We start from the raw sequence: 21,470 nt of genomic DNA on the forward strand, positions 1-21,470 counted from the left end.
GACATACATATTAATTGATTTAATGTAAAAAAGCTTGATGCAAACTTGTGCTGAGACTTTAAATTGAGGTCCTGACCATTCTCTGTGGTCACTAGAGGATCCTTCAAGAATGGGAACGACCTGGCAATTTCCAGTTTGGATAATTATGTTCTGCTTCCTTAATGTTTCCCATGCCCTTTCAATTAGTATGGTAATCATCTCCACTTTGCGACCTACACTGAAGTGTAAGTGATGGTACATGCTGTTAAATAGCTGCTGTGCTCCACCCCAGGAGCCACAGTTTTCCAGGAGTGATGCCAGAGTGAGAGAGCTTTGTCATCTGGTGGAACCAGGAAAGTGAGGGACTCCAGTGGCAGAGTCAGAGCTGCCCCTTCTCTGTAAGCTATTTCAGAATTTTTCCGGGATGATAAGTCTAAAATGTGCAGGAGATCTCCCTTTAAGGAAAAAAAGGGACAAACACACGAGTGTGGAAAGGAGGAGAGAGTCATTAAGTGCAGGAAAATAACAGCAGGTGAGGAAACCTCTGCTGCAGCTTAGAGGTGAATTTTTAGTACATCTGGTGCAGTCCATCAAGCAGCTGTGGAGGAATGAAGAGGTGCTGCAGCTCCTCTCTCCCTGACAGTGTGATTTAAAGAACTGCTCTTTGCTAGCCTGGCCTTGTGCCTTTCAGTTGCCTTGAAAGGGAGAGAACAGTGTCTCTGCTCCCTCATTGGCATTTGTCTTAAAAATAATAAAGGAAAAAAAAGTAAGAAAAACAAGGGAGCATGTGGTTGTGTGTGGGAGTTTTCCACACTGAACCCCCTGGTCAGCCACTGAGTAACAAGACAAAAGGAATATCTCACTGGGCTTCACATGATTTGTTTACATTCCCCTTAATGGCAAAGAATTTTTTAGACCAGTGTTACACCTTGTAGCTGATATGGTTTGCAGCGTGACAGCAGTCCCAGCTGCCTTTTGGATAGCAGAGTTTCCTTGCAAGAGATGTGTTGCTATTTCCATGTTTTTTTGATATGCAGCCCAAATGAAGTCTCTGAAGGAGTATCTGTCTTTTGCTAACAGCCATCATTTTTATATAAATTCGGAGGTATTCATATTATGTCTTCATCTTCTATATCTCAACTAGTAACAATATCACAACTACTCCCTCCTGACAACTATATTCATTTCTCATTAAAGATATTTCATGTTTTATTCAGGAATTTAAATGAAGCTATCAGAGCCTGTAATAGCAACAGTTTGGGATAATTGTATCTCATTGATGGCAGCCTCAAGAGTTCTAATTAATATATATTTAGCTCCCTGGTTGTCTTTAGACCAAACGCCTCAATATGAAAGACTGGGTGAGGCGATAAGGAGAGGGGGAAGGGAACAGACTCCAAAATAACAGCCCCTTTTGAAATTCGGAGAGGAAAATCTGTGTTGTGAGAAGGAACTGCACGCTCTGGGATTCTTTCTGTTTCTCCCCCCTGCTTCAATCCAAAATAACTTTTGAGATATAGAGTCCTTTTTGAGAAATAAAATACAAGAACCTAGGTTTGCTGCCCACTTGTTTGGGGGAAGGAAGGATGACAGATATGTATTTTTCTCCTCCAACGATACACCTGATATCCGAGTTCAGCTTATCAGTGGTCTCTGCTTTTATTAGCTCTTTCCCTGCCTCCTCTGGCCAGAGTGCTCCATTCCAAACTGCTCAGTTTCACAGATATGATCTGCAATGCAAACAGGCTCTCATTACACTTTTTTTATACTTAAAAAAAAAAAAAAAAATCTTACTTTCGTATGTGCCTGATTAGCCCTCACCATACAGCTCTCAATTTTCTTATCCCTTTTGGGCTTTTTATTCCTTTCCTCTCTTTCCTTCAACACTACCTTTCTCTCTGTTGTATGAAATGAGCTAAAAAAAGATTTGGGGAGGGGGTATTATTCTGTCATTGGAATTCATAGCACTTGTATTCACTTACAAGCCTGAACTATTTTCTCAAATCACTTCAGTCTCTGTGACTTTCTCAGACTGTAGTTTATAAATCACTTTTGTGGTACACTATCTAGAGGGGATCAAGACCCCTGGAAGCTTGAGTCATATTGAATTGCATTGTGTAACGGAGAGTCATTAGGAGTTTACAGTCAGGGGGAAAAAAGAAGTCTTATAAATAGGCTAATTCAACTGGCACTTATATGTTTTAAAGACATTATTGAGGAAGCAGGATGGTAGTATTATTTGCTCCCAATTTTGCTCTCATCAGCAGCAGCTAAGGGTTGCTCTTGAATAGGACAGGAATAGAGATTTTATAGACCTCCAGCTTTAAAACCTCTATTTCCCCCCCCTTTATTATTTAAGCAAGTACTAAGGACTGTTTAGAGGTTTATTTAAATGGCTTCCATGCTGGAAGCTAATCCAGCCTATACTGGCTCAAATTGCCTCAGTTTCTCCTAAATAAGAGCTGCTTTTCTCTTACTTCTACTGATTTTTTTTTAAGGTATTAATTTAAGAGAAATATATGGTGCAGAACACAGGCTTTCTGACACTGAAAGGATTTTCAGCAGGAGGTTTACACAGCAGCTGCATTTTTCTAGTCTGATTCTGACAGTAAGGTTATTCCAGTAAAGCATCTCCTTTTTTCCCTTTCTTTTAAAGTTAAAAAAAGCGTGATGACGTAATGTGAAGGTATTTATTTCATTTGGGTGTGTTTTGCTTGCAGATTTGTGACACAGAAGTGTCAGCCCCTGGGTGTTGCCTCTCTGTGGGCTGGATCTTCTTGGCTGAGGTTGGGGCTGATCAAATACCTGGATATCCTCAGGCTTACAGGTGTGGTAGATGGAGAACAATGACCAGAAGCAGGTGCCTTGGCTCTCAGGAACTCCAGCTCACTGCCAACAAGCTCACTCCTAGCTGAAATTGCTGCTTTTTAAAAAAAAAAAAAAAAAAAAAAAAAAAAAGACAATTCTCAGTATTGTCTGCAGTTCTCAGCCCCATGTCATCCACTTCCATGCCATCTGTGGGATTGCTGTGCTCAGCTTGGTCAGGGTTTTCTCAGAAAAAAACAAAGTGAACCCAGGACGAACCCCTGGTTCAAAACAAGGCTGGAGTCAGAAGTTCAAAGGGTGGAGAGTTGAGCAGGCTCACATGGCCAGCTCTGGGTGAAGTGTCTCCCTGGGATTTGGTTGATGGGTTGCTTGGCAGCTCTGCCCCAGTGCTTCCATAACCTGGGCTGGAATCCAGCCCAGTCCTTAGAGATGGAGGGTCAGTCCAGTTTGATAGCATGAGGTCAGGAATGGAACAAGGCTGGGATATCTCGATTGAGATTTGAGTGTATAAAAGTATAAATCAAAAAAGCAAAATCCTTGAAGGGACGCCTTGCAGCTGTCTTGGGAAATGAAAGGCTTTAAAATAAGTAGGCTCAAGAACATGAGAATCCTGCAGTCAGTGCAACTAATAAAGCTCTTTGGTCTCAACTCAGGGAACAGTAAAGTCCCCTCTGTTGTCTGGAAAAGTGGAGGGTGTATGGAAAACCTGAAGGAGACGCTGCTCCTCAACACAGCGAGCTGCCAGCATACTGAGAATTATCTGTGCACATAAATACAGATCACAGCTTTTATACTGCTACTTCTCAGTCAAATACATTGAAAAGCTTATTCTAAAAAGGCTTTGTCAGCTGTAGGGACCCTTTTTCTGTGTCCTTGAAAATTCTCCATAGGCTCAAAGTTCACCACCAAAGTCATGGAAGGGGAAAAGAATGAGCTTTTTTATCCACATTACTCCTGAATGCTGCTGTCTCATTTTTGCTGCAGGATACTCATAATTTTATGCTTATTTAAACAGACACATATCTAGTTTATGGGCATATTCCAGGAAAAAAAAAAAAAGAAAGAATCATGTCGCTTAGAGTGCAGTTCTCATGGGCAAACACCTGATCCCCTTTAATAAGAGATAAAAGGGAAACTATTCCCTTGCCAAGCTGCTACATTACAGGGTTTTGCTCACAGTAACATGCTGGTAAGCTGCACATCTGACTGGTGCATGGCACAGCACGGGCTCAGCTTGCAGGTACAGGAATTGTCAGCAGCTTGTGTCAGTGCCACTGAAACCCACGACAGCAAAACTGGGATGGAGCACGGAGTGACACACAGTGAGGGTGCAGGAGAGATTTCAGAGTTCAGGATGTGCCCATCTGCTAATCAAACACAGGTCAAGGGGAGAACTAATTAATATTTCAAGCTGCATCAGCCTGGATCCTTACTGTTTCAAAGATTTAGGTTATTTGTTTGTTTGTTTTTTTGTTTTGTTTTGTTTTCCCCCTAGAGTTTGCAATGGTTTGGGTTTTTATTTCTATTAGTATTTCCTTAAAGAAAGTGGGTAAAGTGCTGAGTTCCCATATGCTACTTTATTTCCCCCTTTTCAAGGATATTTTAAGTTTGCACTGGTTTTCTTTGAAATAGTCTGTGCTGGTGCTCTTTCATTCTCTGTAGTGTCTGTTACTAGTTGAAAGCTTTGGATTACCTGCTCTTGCCCAAAGAGATGGTCAGAGCAGTTAAAGAAAACAAATGGCTCTGCTGTGTAAAGTGATAAAAGTTACAGGTTAAAATTCTGGATCTGTTTTGAAAGGGACAACCATAAGATGTCTTTTCACAAAATTTTAAAGCTGTTGCTGCTGGACTTTTGTTTTTAACAGGAACACAATGAGACATGCTAAGGTACCTGCCACCTAGCTGGTGATGTGGGATAGCTGAGGATCCAAAACAGGAAAGGCAGGCTGATCTCTGTGTTACCCCACTGCACACCATCATCTGTGTGACAAGGAATAGTGCCATGAAGCCTTTTTTAAGGAGATGGAATATACAGAGTTTGGTATTTGTTATGACTTAAATAAGGAAGGCAGTATACTCGCTTTTCTAGTTTGAATTTGTGAATCTGATTTCTCTTTTGGTCCCCACTGGATTAAATTTTGCTTTTATTAACTGTTTTGCAGGATATTCAAGGGCTGATCTCTAGGCAAAGCATCACTCAGGATCTCAGATTTCAGGAAAAGCTACTGTTGGTGAGTTCAGTGGTTCTGATATAACAAAGTCCAAAAAGTCCTCTGGTTCACTTTAAAGCAGAAAGCAAACATTGGAGATGTTGGCTGAGTAACTTTGCAGGCAAACTTGTATCTTCACTGAACCAGAAGGTATCTCTTATTCACACCGGTATGGACACATCAGGAACCCAGTGAGAAGCTACATTTAGGAGAAGGTTCCACTGAGCAAACCCAATGTGCACTTAGTTCAGATAAACCCTGGAGAGTCAACCAGTGAGACCTCAAAGTCCGGAGTAATTTGTGGTCTGATGTATCCCAGCCCAACTTCACCGCTCTCTTTTTATAAATCAAACGGAAAAAAAATCAGGCAAAATGATCAGGCACTCAGATGTGGTCCCCGAATAAGTGCAAAGTCTGTTTTGTGGTGTCTGGGTCTTGTCTGATTTCTGCTCACACGCCACTCAAAAAGTCCATGTAGGTTTTAATCTGACATTCAACCTGTGCAGACTTGAAAAGAAGGTCAATGTTATTCAAGTGTATTTCACTTCTAGTGATGGTGGAAGCGAATTATTTTCAAAATCCTTTATTTTGAATGTCCTGTCTGGGCAATCTCACTAAAAGAGCAGTACAGTTAAATGGCTAACCTCTTTTTCTCCTCAAGGAACTGGCAAAATACTTGCATCTAAAGCTTTCTATAATGCCTTTTACAGAGTCAGTGAGTGAAAAGAAAGGAAAATATTATGGCAGTGCAGCTCATAAATTTCTTCTGATTTTTCTGGCACCACGTAACACAGAGGGCTCCTCTATGGAGAAGGTGTTGTCCCACCAGGTAGGCAAAGCAGACCTTTGTAAGGTATTTCAGAAAATTGCTTAAAATAAAGAGATAAAATATTGAGTCTAAAGGTGTAGTAAAAAAAGGGAACTTGGTCTGAGAGGATGGAGCAAGCAAGTGGAGGAGTATCTTCTCCTTGCCCATGATGCCCTTCCCTAGCTTCACTGTCTTTTAGGATTTCATCAATGCTATTGCAGCATTTCAAACTTCTGTGGTTTGAACCCAACACAGTTTTTGTAGTCTCTGACAGCTCCTCCCTTTCTAAACATGAACAGCAAAATGCAAACACTCAAGAGAAACTAATGATACTGAAAATCTGCTGAAAGCAGGGTGAGGGAGAAAGGAGAAGAGCAGATTAAGGAAAAACCCTGCTCGAATACATCCTTTTGTTTTATGGCCAATGGAGCTTTCCTCGACAGATCCACAAGAAACAAAGAGTTGAAATCAAACGAAAGGGTCAGCGATTAGCAGAGAAGTGTGTGTAGCATTGCAGCAAGGCCACCAGTGCTTGTGCTGGCTTTGGCTGCTCTCCCCCACCCCTCCCTCTGTGCTCCCCCCGGTTACACGATACTACTTGGGAACATGTTATCAAGGACTGAGAATCAGGCCAGTGGCTGCTGATGTTAAAAGGACATGACATGTGCACAAGGCAGGGCATAGGGGCTGGCTGCACATATTAAAGGCAAACACATCACAATCCAATTAGTAGAAATGGAGTGTGTGTGCTGGCTCTGGGAATTTTTTTTTTTTTTTAAGTAATACTTCTGTGCTTTTTCTATTGATTGATTTATTTTTGAAAGGAGTAATTCCCTTCTAGCTTTTCTTCCTCATCTCCTCCCTCCTTCTCCCCACCTTCAATTCCTTCACTCCCGAGTTTTCACCTCACCAGAGGAACATGAGTTCAAAGGCAACTGGAGTAGAAATAAAAATAAAAACAAAATATTGCGAACGTGAAGAGTTCTCTAATCTCTTTTTGACCTTCCTGTACAAAGGGCAATTTCTGCAAATCTACTGCAAACTTGTAAATCTTCAGTACTGGGAGGGATAAAAGCAACATAAAATATTTCATTAGAATTTAAGCTGACTAGCTAAACGTGTGTCTGTGCATGTACAGAAATTTCTCATTCCTGTGTTTTAAAAATTGTTTTAAGTATGTCTCATCTTCCTTAACACGTTACCTAGCCACCAGAGTTTATCGTTTTATTGGAATGCATCTCCTGTAGCTTTCATTCACTATTTAAGTAAGAGTGAAGGGAAAAAAATTCCTAAAGGAGGGACAGGTCTTAAAATCCTGATACCTGAAAAAGAGCACAATTTCCATTACATTCAGCATGTTTTATTGAATGCAGAATTAAGTATAGAGGCAGTATTCAATATCTACAGTGATGCATTCTGGTTCTGATACAATGAGCAATATTTTGCTATTGGACTGTAGTCTTCCTGCTTGTTTACCTCCTAGTCTAGCTGAATAATTAAACTCATGTAAATTTAAGTTTGTATATAGTCCCACTGAGACTAAGGGAGTTTCTTGTCTGCCTAAAGTCAGTTTCTTTCTAAGTAGTTTGTTGGTTGAGGCCCAAAGTTTTATCTTAAGTCATTATGCTCAAAGGTGTCCTTGCTTAGCAAATCACTTTAAAAAATGCCCAGTTTTAAGGATATGCCCAACTCCTGCTCATAAGACTCATTCTGGTAAAATGTGTGGCCATGAGGATGGTCTAAAGGAAAGGTCAAACAGCAGGGAAATCAGACAGGCTCTTCTTTGTACTCATGGTGGTAAATACATAGAATTTAGTGAGAAGAAAACAAAACCATGGGGAAAAGGAGAAGTTCAAATGAGGTAGGTGGACCTACATGGGCATTCTTGCTTCCTTCCTTCCCACAGCTTCCTCTGTTCCTATAATCTCAGCACAGATGTTTCCTTTTTAATCCCTGGCTCCAGCTGGCAGAGCATCTCTGCTCTACCGTACTTAGTCGCAATTACTGTAGACATTAACTCTGCACATGCTTCGGAAATTGACTGCTTTTTCTTCCTTGGAAATGTTGCTCATCATCAGGTTTTTAACAGCCAGAAATAAAGGCCATTTGTGTAATGATGAATCTGATTCCCTTCAAGATTTGTAAGAGAGATAAAAGGCACAAGAAGCAGGCTTAAAACAATTGCTGGCATGGTGGAAAATTTGGATATTGAATTTATAATACCTTGCTTTACTAGTACAGAGAGTCTTCATCATATGATAGGAAAGGAGTGGGAAATATGTCAAGCAGATGCCATAGTCACCTGCCTAATGCTACTTTTCCAAATTAATCACAAGTCCTTTTTTATTTTGATTAGCAAAACAGAGACTTGGTATATTAAGTGTGGGGTGTGTCTTCTTGCAGGTGAGCTTTAATTTATTAATGGAATAGGGGTTGATCTAAGTGCCAAAGCTGCAAAATCCTAAAGTTAGATTCAGTCTTTTCCTTGCACCCAGGCATGAGACTGTGTCAGCTCAGGGTCACCTGTTTGTGGCATGATGCTGCTGAAGTCCCATCAGAGCCTGCTGTGACCCTGGCCAGATTATAGCAGGAAAAGAAATCTAACTCTTCCCTGGGCTTGAAAGCAACACAAAATCCTCTAGCTACTGGATTCAGGGGTCCCAGTTTACCCTGATTGTCCTGAATTTGTATTTTTTTTTTCTTTATTCAACAGCTTTCCATTGGATGTAGAAGTGATCTGAGACAGCCACTCTGCCATGACAGGTGGGATGGATGGACAGAGGAAGAGTGAAGAATCTGAAAACATCACACATAGGGTAAGGCAGTTCATTTGCTTCGGTGAAAACTCTTAAATAATCTAAGTAGACTATACAAAATACCTTTAAAATTATCAAGAATCTCTTCAGTTGATCTGCACTCTGTCTTTTTCTGCATGATGCTCATGGACTCGGATTGCCTGCTCTTTATTCTTGAGGGCAAACTGATTTAGTGCATGAAAATCTATTAATGAAGTCACTGTGCTGCTCACTTTGTTCTCCTCTTTTCCCTTTAACACCTGCTGAAAGCACTGGATGTATTCCCACTGCTTTCTTCCCCATTGCTGTGAAGGAGGAGAACGGATAGCACATCCAGCCTTCAGGTGGCTGCTAATGTGACATGTACAACTTCAGACATTTATGTGAGCACCCAGAATTACAGGATAAAGTTGGCGACAACCTGAGGTCACCTTGCCTATAAACCACCTAAGCACTGCCCTGCAGGTAAGAAACTGGGAACCTGTGCCAATCTCTACCAGTTAGTGTTCTTAAGTGAGCAGACCATTGCAGAGTAGATGGATGTGCTGCTACAAACACACAAACCTTTTAAAGGCCCTGGAGAGCTTTCAGTATGGATTCTTGCTACCTCTCAGTCATTAAGAAACACAGGATTGGTTTGACAATGACAGTTCTAGGACTAAAATGAGAAAGTTCTGGCAAATGATAACAGCTCTGTATGCTCCTGTGGCAAACTTGCACAGATGAGTGTACAGTTTTCCCAGGAACGACCTGTGAAATCCAGATTATTATATAAAAAGAGAGGTTTATTCACACTGTATTGCCTAATACTCTATGCAGCCTTAGTATAGTTATGGCCCATTGAAAAGGCTCAATGATTGAGTATTTTGGCTTTCTACTGCTATTGAGTCCATTCACTGATGGAGAACAAGAAAAGAGAATAAGAAGAAGAAAACAAAACTGAAAGTGCTTGAGGACAATTCAACTTTGAAATTGTTTTCATTAAATACAGGGAAAGTGCAAAATGAGCCCTCTTTGCAACTTGCTGGATAAAGGCTCTTATGAAAGCTTTCAGTATTTTTTTTTTAGCTTTGGCTCTTCTTGCACTCTTCTAGGCTAGATGAAGTGTGTATGAAGGCATCATTGACATCAGCAATTGGAAAGTAAAGCAAACAGTAAGTGCAGCTTGGCTATTGCAGAGAAGCTGCAAAATCTACTTCATAAGTAAGGCAGGAAGAAAAGAGAAAGTTAATTTTTTTTAGCTCGATGACTTCTCTTTGATCATATTTCATGTAGCATGCACAAGAATGACACAAATAGTTTGGTATCTAAGAGAAAAAAATTAAAAAGGGTGGGGGTTTTTGCTTTGAGGGGATGCTTTGCAGGAAGAACTTGAACTTGTGTTATTGAAAAATAACACACTCATACCAAAAATGAAGAAAAAACCCAAGCCAAAACAAAGCCCTGCAGAGTTGTAGGAGTCATTTAGAAGAAGAAAGCTGCAGTGAGGTTAGATGTAATAAGACTTCTAGATTGTAATATTTAAAATTTCAAACCAGTTCCAGGTGACTCACAAAATAGTTGTGAGAATGAACATCAGCAAAAAACTGCAGCAATAGTCATGGAGGATGAAGGCACTTCAAAGCAATCTCTCTTCACCCTCCCAATTCTTCTAATTTAAACCATAGCAATGACCATTAAAGTTACTTTTTTCTGTAAATGAAGTTTTTCAAGTTTTTTGGCTTTAACTTTTTATTACCAGATCTGGCTTAGTAGGTAGCTTAAAACGTTTAAAAGGAACTAATCTGCACTTACTTATTTCTTAATAAATACATTGTGCCTTATGCAGCGGTTTTGTTGCGTGTAAAGTCAGGAAGGAAAAGGGACTCAGCTCCTGTGTGCAGGCAGCTAGATTCACAAAAGGGTTCTCACAAACCTGTTGAGTCTCTCACTACCAGAGGATGTCAACTGGTGCCACGTGGAGTTGGGAGCAGGGATTGAGTGAAGGCTCTTGACGTGCCCTGTCTCTAATAAGAGTTGGCCACTGTGGCAGAGTTGAACAAGAATTCCATTGTGATGGAAGTGAATAGGATTTGTATTTATTGCTGAGGTGCTGGGAAGTGAATGAACCTTGGAGTTCACTTTGGCTCCCAAGCTATGTCAACCAGCCCTCCATGGTCTCGCTGCCTTTCCCATTCCTTCCCAAGATGGTTTTGCCTCCCATGTGATGGCATTGATATCAATTAGTCATCCAACACCTTATGAGCTACTCCAAGGAGGGCCATAGCTGATGCCATGGGGGCCTGATTTCTATGCTACATATTTGAGGGATTTTTTTTTTTTTTTGCTTCCTCCACTATGGTCCATAAAATGAATTTCCTTCAACAGTTTGGGCTCAAGTTTTGTTATTTTTATCTGACCTTGTATAACACGCACCACAGTGCAGACTGTGGGGGTGACAGGGAGATTAAAAGCACATTTCTAATCCAAACAGATATACAAATATAGACTCAGCCTACGTTTCTCTCTTCCCAGCTGCCTTATGAGGAAGAGGAGTTGGCTCAGAGAAGTGATCCTCCCTAAATCAGAAAGACTGGTGTAAGCAACAGGGGAAATGGAGAATACAGGCTTTCCCCCCCACTTTTTGTTTTTGAGATATTTATGAGAAGGCAAAAAAGCTCTTTGTATCAACTCATAATTTCAAATGGTTCTCACATAATTTCAGGAGGTGATTCTAGATATTGGTTCGGTTTGGATTGAGAGATTGGTTTGGTTTTGTTGCCTGACTCAGTGAACTTGATGTTTAGATTCGTATTTCTTGAGCTGATAGTCTTGTTATGAATTTAAGCTGGCTTCTCACAAACACTCCTAAATAATTGATACGTTTTCCTAGGGAAACAGCCAACTTGTATGTCTCAAAGTATTTGCAAACCCCAAATTTATATTAAGATTTGAATTTGAATTGACATTTACCCACACAATGTTTGTCCATCTCCATTGTATTTATGGGCAGTGGTTATGTTTTTGGCAAGTTGACATTTAATATTTTTTCTGTAGTTCACTCCAAAAGGAACAAAAAATTGGCTCAGATTATGAATTCAAATGGAGTTTTTCCAAGTGCCTATATTACAAGTTCCCCTTCACCATCTGAAAACTGAGCTATGCTCCTTTTAGTATCACTAAGCACTCATGATAACAAAGCTAGTAAATATTTTTCATTAAGTTAGACTCATCAATCCCATGTTATCACTAAATGGAGTTTAGAAGCAAGGAAGAGGAGAGCCAAGAGACACCCTGCAATGTATTTGTCCCAAAGGAATGTGGAAAAAATGTACCAATGTCTCTTCTCACCTTCTAAGAGAATGTTAAATTTTAGCATAAACCAAATGGGACAAAACTGGTGGCTCTATGCTAGCCAACAAACTATTTCTAGAACCACTTAAAATCAGATTTCCCCTTGGGACAAGGGAATTCTGCTGCCCCACAGCCCCTTACTTAAAACTGTAGGGAGGAAAATGAAAAAAAAAAAGAAAAAGGGGGAAAATTAAAAGAAAAGGAAAAGCCTTCAAGGTCAGCTAGTCCATCCCTTGCTGATCCAGGCATGCTGCTGACAGTATTTTCACATCCATGAGTGCTTTGTCCAGGCTACTTTACCTCCATCACTGGGGCTTCCATCCACTCTCAGGAGAAATCATTCCATTTATTTGTTATGACTTGGCTGTATGGATTTTTTTTTAAGTTTTATTTTTATTTTCATTGACAAACCAAGCAGTAAAGGTTGGGTTGCCAGGTCCAAATTTCTCCACAGTATAGGCTGGATTTTTTTTTCTTATCTGAGAATGGGAAAAAGCTTTCAAAGTAGAATTCACCCACCCCCCCTTGCTACTCATCATCACGAAACCCTGACTACAGAAGCATCTCATTCATCCCCTGAAGTGTAATCTCTTGAGAACTCAGAAATACTCCATAACGTGAAAACACTCTTTGTTTTGAAGGATAAGAAATAATGGACTTCTTCCACAGTAGGTAAAAGGCAAGGTTTTGTGTTGAATTAGTGTCAGCTTTTACTAGGACATGGGGTTTTATATGTATTTCTGAAGTAGACATGTGTTATGATCCTGTGCGTGTTCTCTGCTGCTTCAGCTCTATTACTAAGCAGAGTCTGTCTGTCTTGGGGTTCATTTTCCAGCATCAGAGAATTCTGAGCCTGATTCTGATTTTTTTTGCACCACTGTTCTAAATCAGACAGGATAATTGTCACCAGCACGAAGCAGAGGTGGGTTAGATGGACCTCATGCACTTTGCATTTCAGGAAGGAATCAAATTTTGCTTCCTAACTTTCACCTTTGGTTTTAGACAAGCAGTATTTTGTTTTTCAAAGGAAAACCATTGGGGGAAGGCTATATGGGGGACAAAATGTAGCTAGGCTGTGTTCTGCCTGTGAATTTGCAGGCTGCTGTGCTAGGCATCCAGCTCTTTGTACTAACAGGAGTGCTAATATGATGTATTAAATGTCACACCAGCATCGCTGGGTATGCATATCTCTCCTGTTGTACTGCCTGTTTATGCTTATTCAGCTCTTTGAATAATTTAACACATTTCATACTCCAAATTACCCACAACAGTTTGACGGGGCTGCTGGCAGTTTACTTGAAACACTCAGTGTTAGGTCAAAGTAGGGCCCAAGCATCTGCTAAATAGAAGGACATTTCATACTTAGCAAAGCATAATTAGATGTATTCCTGTACAATTTTCTTTAAAAAAATAGGTAAATCCATGCTAATCCCAGTGATACCATAGAAATAAGGGGCTGTACTGAGCTCTGCTATGTACAGCCCAACCCCAGGAATGATTGGCATTGAAGGAAAATAATTCTGGAGACCAGTAGTTGTTGGGGACAGATGAAACTAAGCTGGATACTACAGCTATGTCAGAATGTCACTCATGCAGTTTCAGAGCAGAAGTACTGATCTCCTTGGTGCAGTTAGGATGAAATTAGAGATTTTCGAAGCTCCATCCCCAGCAGCGTAATATTCTTCATGCATTTATCAGAAACTTGACTGAGAACAGCAATCCTCTGGTTGGATAATGAACCTGGAGCACATGGAGCAAGAACACAGTGCCCTGCACTGTTCCATCCCCTGTGCTGCTGAAACCAGAGGCATGAGATGTGCCATTTTGAGTGTACACTGTGAAATCTCTCCCAGGCTTCACCTTTCTCTGTCCTTAATCAGCCCATGGCTCTTGCACTGGGAACATTTTACCTAGATGGGCATAGAAGAGAGACAGGACAAAAGAGAATGGGGCTGGACAGATGGGGCTGCGAATCCTCAGGATTAAAGCAAGTGGTGACTCAAAAAGGGCTGCTTTGTGTGGATTAAATTAGGAAAGAGACAAAATACCTGGTGCTTTGTAGATCTGCCTTTCTGGGATTGGGGTGTGCTTAGCCACTACGGCTGTCATCTCTTTTATTTTGAGGAAGATGCAGAATAAGCATTGCTTTCTGAGCAGTGCTGGTTTGCCTTTTGGTGGGGTGAGGCTGTGTGATGTCCACATTGGACCATTTTCAGTTGACACAGGTAGCCCAGCAACAGAGCAGCTCAAAATAGTTTTGGCAGGGGGTTTGCACTGCTGGATGCATGCAGCTCTGAGACATGAGGCAGCAGGCAGGGGCTGGGAGGAGGAATGATCTCCCCCAGGGCCACCCAACTCTCCATCAGCACCTCTCCATACTCCTCTGCTCAGATAGAAACCAGAGAATGGACAGGATAGCAAAAAAAAGAGTGTTTTCAATTAAGACTTAAAAATCTCATCCCTCACAGTGCATCAGGTGGGAGGAATCTCTCCCCAGCCCCGTGGCTCACCCAGGGCCTCACAAAGTGATGATGCAGGGCACAGTCAGCAGAGATATTTGCAAAGTGACAGCAGGGCTCTGATTGAGTGAACCTCCCAGGTCCAAAGCCCCATACTGCTCGGGAGGATATGCTGAAAATCTTTCTCAGGGATTTGCACATCCTTACAACAACTAAGGGTCTGTAATGAAATGTTTGCTTATCATCCATTTAACCCGCTTCGAAGCAGGCTGAGCCTGCATGGTAACCTCAGGTCAAAACTATTTTGGATAGCTGAAACTCATGATAAACACATGCTTTTGAAGGTTAGAAAGCCATCAGTGGGAGACATCAGATTCGCTTCTTTATTATTAGAAGGGGAGAAAATCCAGGAGTGTTCAGAGCAGCAAGTTTTGTATAAAACATGAAAAGCAGATGGGGGGAGGTGGCAGAAGGAAGGAGGAATCTTTTTTGATACCAAACAACATTGCTTCTGCAGCAAATCCTTTTTCCTTGTAATTTAAGATTGTGCTTGAAATAAGGAGCCAGCTGCACCCGGGGGGAGCAGAGGGCAGCCTGTCCTTTTGGGTGCTTGATTGGCTCTTTCGTGTATACCTGATAATTACTGGAGCTGGTAGGAATCCAGTTGTGCTACTGGAACATGCACTGAGCAGCATCGTATCCACAGCAGCCCTGTTTGGTCTGAGATCTCCAAAAGTGGGAGAGAAGATTGTCACAGGGCACAAATCTTTACAGATAAGCAAGTTATGGCCTTGCCCAAGCTTCACTGCAGCTGGATCTCCTAAAGGTCTGTGCCCACTGAGGGGCTCTCAACTGTATTAAAGTATTTCACTTAGAAAATACATCTTTATTTCTCAGGTCCAGATAGAAATCCTACTACTCCCTCTGTGACATAGGAGGAGTCCTAAAGCATAATCTTGAGTGCAGTCTCACAGACATTGCTTTGGACATCATCATCAAAATCCTGGAGTGATGAGTGAGATGAGGGGAGATGGGGACTCTCTTCACACATGCCTGCCCTGAGCCACAGCTGAGCACTGCCCAGGGAAACCAGAAACACTTTCATTGCTTTTTGAGACAACTCTTCATCGATGTGTGCACGTGTGCCTGCACACACACACACAAACACACACAAGGCAAAGTTTCATCCCTCGGAATCACAATCCTCTGAAGCCACCTGTCTCTGAACAGTTTTCTGTATAATGAGCAGAGCTCTGTGCTCTGTAACTTTTCCCTTTGTCCCCGATGCCAGCTGTATAATTCCCAACCCAACAAACATTGCACCCTTGCAGAACTTCTGCCTCAGTCCAACAGTGCTGTTGTACCAGGTTTTCTGCCATAGCAGCCGCCTACAGGAATGATCAGCAAAGAAACAGCAAAGGAGGATTCTTCCACTGGGAGGACTCTGTGTTTTCTCTCTTCCCAGGACCTCCACGTGAAGTGGGCTCAGTTTCCAAGTGAAAGGATCTTGTTTTTTCTCTTTTCCCCTAATGGTCAGAGATGGCAAACTCCCTCTGGGATCTGTGCATTCAGCTTTGTTCTTTCTCCCTCTCCTGCTGTCGCCAGTAATTAAAACTGAGCGAAAAAACTGAACATGCTATTTTTTGAATAGATATTTGAAATTTAAAGTGGAAAAAAAAAAGTTGTGAAACTTGTCAGATCAATGATTTGACACATATTATTTAGCTGGCTCTAAATATTCTGGAGTGAGAACTTAGTTAACAACTTGTTAACAAAGCATAATTCGGAATAAAACCCAGCTCTCTCTTTGCTAGCTGCATTTGCAATATGGAGCTGGTTCTAATAACTCTGTCTCTTAAATACCAATGTATTTCTCCTGCGGTTTCTAAGAGTTTTTGCCACTGTGATGCACAGAAGTGGGATGGAAACAAAATACAGAGGCAATGTCCACCAAATCTTGGTGGTTGAGGAACTGCTGAACACCTTGATGTGAGTAACTTGTTTGAGTCACATGCAGGACATTGGTGCTGGGGAACTCAAGCCTGCCAACACTCAAAAATTGGTTAACCATTTTAATTAAGCACTTGAGAATGAATGACATATGAAGAGCAATTTCTTTAAAGAGAAAGAAAATTAGAGGTAATTTTTCTAGTGTCTGTGTTGTAGTTTGCACTCTCTGGCCATGTTAATGTGTCTCTTTGGGCTTCTTTTAAAGACTACTTTTTAATGATGGATAAACAGGCCCGTTTTACCCCTGAAGTGCATCCCTTACACCCTCACACCTGTAAACAATGGATTTTTCCACATGAAATGAAAGGGCAAACACACCCTGCTAACAATTTTGACTCTATGGAGTGGTGTAGCATATAATCTCCATTACTTTTCCTGTGATTTGTAAGTGACTGTTGCTAGGTAATGCCTTTTCCACTAAGCATCAGTGAGCTAATGTGAGGGCTTTGAGAATGTTACATTATATAATTAAGCCTTTGGTGGTGCTGATTTCTACTTTACAAAAGTCTCAAATCTTTTTCATGTGAGCAAAAAAAGTTTTTACAGCATTACATATAGGGATAGAAAAAGCACCCTTGAAGACTCATTTTGTGGTAATGTGAATAATTTCTGCTTTTAAAAAATTATTACACACAGCTATCAGCCACCCATCACAATGGCATCTAGCTAGACTCTCTGTTGTTTAGATGGAAAACACGATAAATACACGGAACTCATGACCCACTGGAGGTATCACTAGATCCCAAATATCTCTCTGGACTCCATAATCCATTAAACAAATGTGGTCCCTTTGTTCTGACATCTGGACACTTAGTCTAACCATGACCTTTGCTTCCCAGGGACAGGACTGGGATACAGAAGAGCTTCTTCAATAGGATGTGACTGGTTTGACTGAATATGAGAGCAGAGGTTTCCCCAGGATCTTCAGATGAGAGCCTCAAGGTACTGTGAATTTTGTTTAAAGGATGAGATGAAGAAGGGGGTGGAAGACATGCAAGTGAGAAGATACAAACACAAAATACAAACAAACCACAGAATATAATGTTAAGAGTTTGTATTTTTTCAAGCTTCACGCTAAGCATCAAGATCAGCAACTGTCATTGGAGGGGGAACACTTGGCCATCACAATACACAGGACTGTGATGCACAAAGCAACCCTGATGCAAATTTATTTAGCATCAAGGATCTCTAGGAAAAAAAAAAAAAAAGGCAAGAAAAAAAGCAAGAAAAAAACTTTTCAAGGCAGCTTTGATCGGCCCTGGCACTGCGTGTGAAAGTCTAGCTCAGTTCTAAGACTGCCAGGGTAAGTGAAAGAAGAGCCTTTGTAATTTTTGTCTTACAATTATGTCACTCAGTCCTGTAGCCTTCATTCTCCCCGTGCAATTTGTAAGAGACGACAAGTCATTCAAAGCACCTCTGTTTACAGAGAGTCTCAGTAATAGAACACCACGGTCGGGCAGATTCCATGAACTGCAGACCCCGTGCTGACAGATGGGGTCTGTGACTGATTGTTTGATGGGCGCCGTGGGTGAGGCTGTAGGGGAATAGCAGGAGAAGAAGAGGGCACTGGGTTTTTTGAGCTAGGAGGTCATGTCGGTTAGCACTGAGAACAGCATTCAGTGTTTTTCTGTTGCATTGTTATCTTGGTGCTGGTGATGAAGTTTTAATTGGGAAGGGTGAGGATGATTCTGCTCTCCTCCCACACGGCTCTGCAGATGCTGCTGCTACCGGCAGCTTGGGGCAGGGATTCAGGAGCTGCTCGCTTCCCACCAGGCACGAGCCAGCAGAAAGGAGAGATGAATGAGGTGAGGATTGCTGCATTTCTGAGGAGTGTCTCCTGTAGATAATGCTGATCTGATGAGCAAAGCCAAAAAATGATATGTGTGAAGATACAAATGCCTTGTGCAGAATGGGTGAAGCATAGAGAGCAGGACACGTCCCCCTCCGCACTGATAATACTGCTTAACCCAATTCAATCTATTTCTGTGGCTTGGAAAGTTTTAGGATTCTCTGCTGGAGCCATCTACTATCAAGTTAGTGATAAAATGCATTGCATTTTCATACTGTAATTAAAAAAAAAAAAAAAAAAAAAAGGCAAAAAAGCAGCCTATTTGAAAACAAAGAAAAACTTCCGTGATCTATTGCCTGAAAGCCGCTCAATAGCAATTAGCTAATATCAGTTATCTCCTTGCTGTACAGGCTTCCTGATACTGCAATGTATAGTTTGGGTGCTGGAATGCTAACAATTATTTATTAGACGCCTCAAAGCATCCAGGATCCTGGTCCTAAGATCCCTTGTGTTCGAGGGCTGTGAAAACAAAGAAGAGAAGATTCCCCAACTAACACGCTCACAAAGTAACTACAAGGCAATTGGCAACAGATGAATTCGCACAGAAGCAGAGCAGTATGCTGGGAATGATTATAGCAGAACTGTCAGCATGAAAGGCAGGGCTCATGAAATACCTTTAATCACTGGTGATTATTCTTTTTCTGGGCAGTCAGCTCTTCTTCCCCCCCTGCAATATCTTGCAGCGTGTAGCAGGATGCATCCAAAGGTGCTGTGGTCCTGCAGGACACCACCCTCCATTCTTGTCTCCATCAGGTGAGAGGCAGAGATTTTCAAACCTGTTAAGAGTCAGATGGAATCAAGGGATAGATCCCCAGGATCCTGGCCCGGGGTTTCTCACCCTGAAGCAGAAGACAACGCTGTCATTCAGAACAGCAAGTTCCCATTCACAGTTATTTGTCATGTTAATTACTACAGACAAATTTCTCCTTCATCTCAATCGTGCAGGTCAAAGCGGAAAAGTTTAGCACTTCAGAACATCAAACTTTGCTTTCATCTGAGTGTGGGACATCGTTCTGAAATTCCTTTTGATCATGTAGGGAAAAAAAGAAAGGAAGACAATTTGAAAGTTTGCTCTTGATGGGAGTTGTAATTTCTTTGTTAAAATGAAGGGAAAAGGAGTCTCTCTAGCCATTAGCCATTGGCTGAGTATGTTCATAAACTCACATCCTCACCAGAGCAGGTAACCCATGAGGAAGAGCCATGAACAAATATTGACAAATATTGTCTCTTCCTTCTGTATCCATTCAGGATACTCATCATATCATTCCCACTTCATTAATTTCACTCCAAGCTGTTAGCTCTATTAGATCCCTGTGTACTGTGCTGTAGGAAATACCCCTGGCTCAAACCACACCACTTTTCACAGAAAGTGGCTGCATACCATGCCTGTAATTTACTGCACAGTGTACCTACGCGCTCCCACATTAGCTGTAATCTCTGTCGTGCTCACGCCAACATTCCAGCAGTATTTGGCATTTCACGAACGCAGTATTTATCACTGAAGTTCATACAAAGTTGCAAACCCTAACGAGGCTTATCAGCTTTTACAAACCATCTCTGTCCACTGACAGGCTGGGTGTAATTCCACTCACTGTGCAGTCACTGGATGTGAAGAGGGAACGGAGAGGGGGGAGCTTCAAAGCAACATTTCGTATCGCTTTAAATGAATCATGAAATCGAATGTCTGCGTAGCCCCTAAGTTCCTGCAGGTGAGATGTAACCTGCAAGCTGGGCACTTAGAGCAGCCTTTCAGTCAAATAAAATCTTCTCATCGTTACTGATGTGGCAATTATGCCCTGGAAAAGAGCAGAGTGAGAGGAGGGGGACTCAGAGCTCAGTCCCAGCAGTCACAGAAGGGTGGCTGGGGGCAGATCAGGTCAGCCAGCCTCAGTTTGCCCATTGTCAAGACAGAAATCATCACAGTCACTGAATTTATTTCAGAGACATATCAGAAAGCATAATTAAATATGCGAGTTATGAACATTTCCCCTCTGAAATTTCAAAAGATTCTGGTATTTTTATGAACAATATTGGTAACCTGCTTTGCTGCCAGCTCAGCCCTGTATCTAGGACTAGAGCAGGCACTAAAAAGCTTGACAAGAGACTGGCAGTATCTGGATTTCTGTGTATCTACATGCCCCTGGGTATGTAGCACCCCACCACTACCCCTTTCCTGCTCATCAGGCACAAGTGTGACACACTGATGTGGGTGGAATTTGATTGAGAAATGAGCTACTGTTTGTATTGTCATCACAGAGCTCTCTAAAAGCATGAAGTCGAGCTGAAAGAATCAGAATGTTTAAAATGAATTTCATGAATTTTCCTCTTCTGCTGTGTTTTTTGGTTCTTCAGTCTGCATTCACGTCACTTGTGAAAGGTGATGGTGGGATATTCCTTTATAACAAGACCTCACAAACGCTTATTCTCTCTTTCATTTAATTCCATGATATCAAGAGTCAGGCTGATGATTTTAATGTCTTCAGGTAATTCATTGAGTATTGTGTAGTTGTGTAGTTCCATTGACTTCATCTGAGATGTTACAATACCAACTGACTCTATGTCCCCTAATACTGGGAATTATAAGAATAAGATCAGCCGAAGTTTGTTTGTAAAGCACAGCTATCTCCTGCCAAAGAAACATTTGCAATGGCTGGAGAGCAGGGTGGGAGGTCTTATAGAGTTATAGAAGGAAAAATGATCCATTAATTGCATTTTTAAAAGTCCAGTGCTTCTGTAGTTCTGTTTGCTGATGCACAGCTGTAAATGCATTCCCTTGCTAACAAATGCTTCAGACACATCAGGGTGTCCTTTTAAGCCACTGTTTACACCCATAGACCATGGTAAATCTTTCCATTCTGTTTTTTTTTTTAACCCCCAGGACCCTTCTTGCTGATTTTTTTTTTTTTTTTTTTTTTTTTTTTTTTTTTTTTTTTTTTACAGTGAGTGAATTCCAAGTGCTTCTGACTTGGATTACAGAAGCAAGTTCCCCTGCCTCCGTGAGTGACTCATGCTCTAACCTCGGTCAGGTCACTTAGATGGTGTTGTTGTTCTCTATTTCTTAGTCTTTAAAATGCATATTTTGTTCTCCTCACAATTCTGACATTGTAACATCTTTCTGGCTCTAGCAACAGTCTGTATCATTTTGGATATACATTATCTTGTACAAAAATACCCACTCACATCTCATACCCTGAAAAATCA

At 41.4% G+C, this 21,470-nt stretch overlaps 1 long non-coding RNA gene across 1 annotated transcript; it reads left to right on the top strand.

The window, feature by feature from the left end:
- Positions 1-8,550: 8,550 nt before the first annotated feature.
- On the top strand, positions 8,551-21,470 carry LOC148222262 (uncharacterized). The gene is made up of 4 exons (XR_015806416.1): positions 8,551-8,639; positions 8,889-9,083; positions 17,260-17,362; positions 21,210-21,470. It is a non-coding gene; the product is annotated as an uncharacterized LOC148222262 (long non-coding RNA).

This window comes from Sturnus vulgaris, chromosome 13, assembly GCF_052056855.1.
Source record: "Sturnus vulgaris isolate bStuVul1 chromosome 13, bStuVul1.hap1, whole genome shotgun sequence".
In the NCBI taxonomy this organism is placed as follows: domain Eukaryota; kingdom Metazoa; phylum Chordata; class Aves; order Passeriformes; family Sturnidae; genus Sturnus; species Sturnus vulgaris.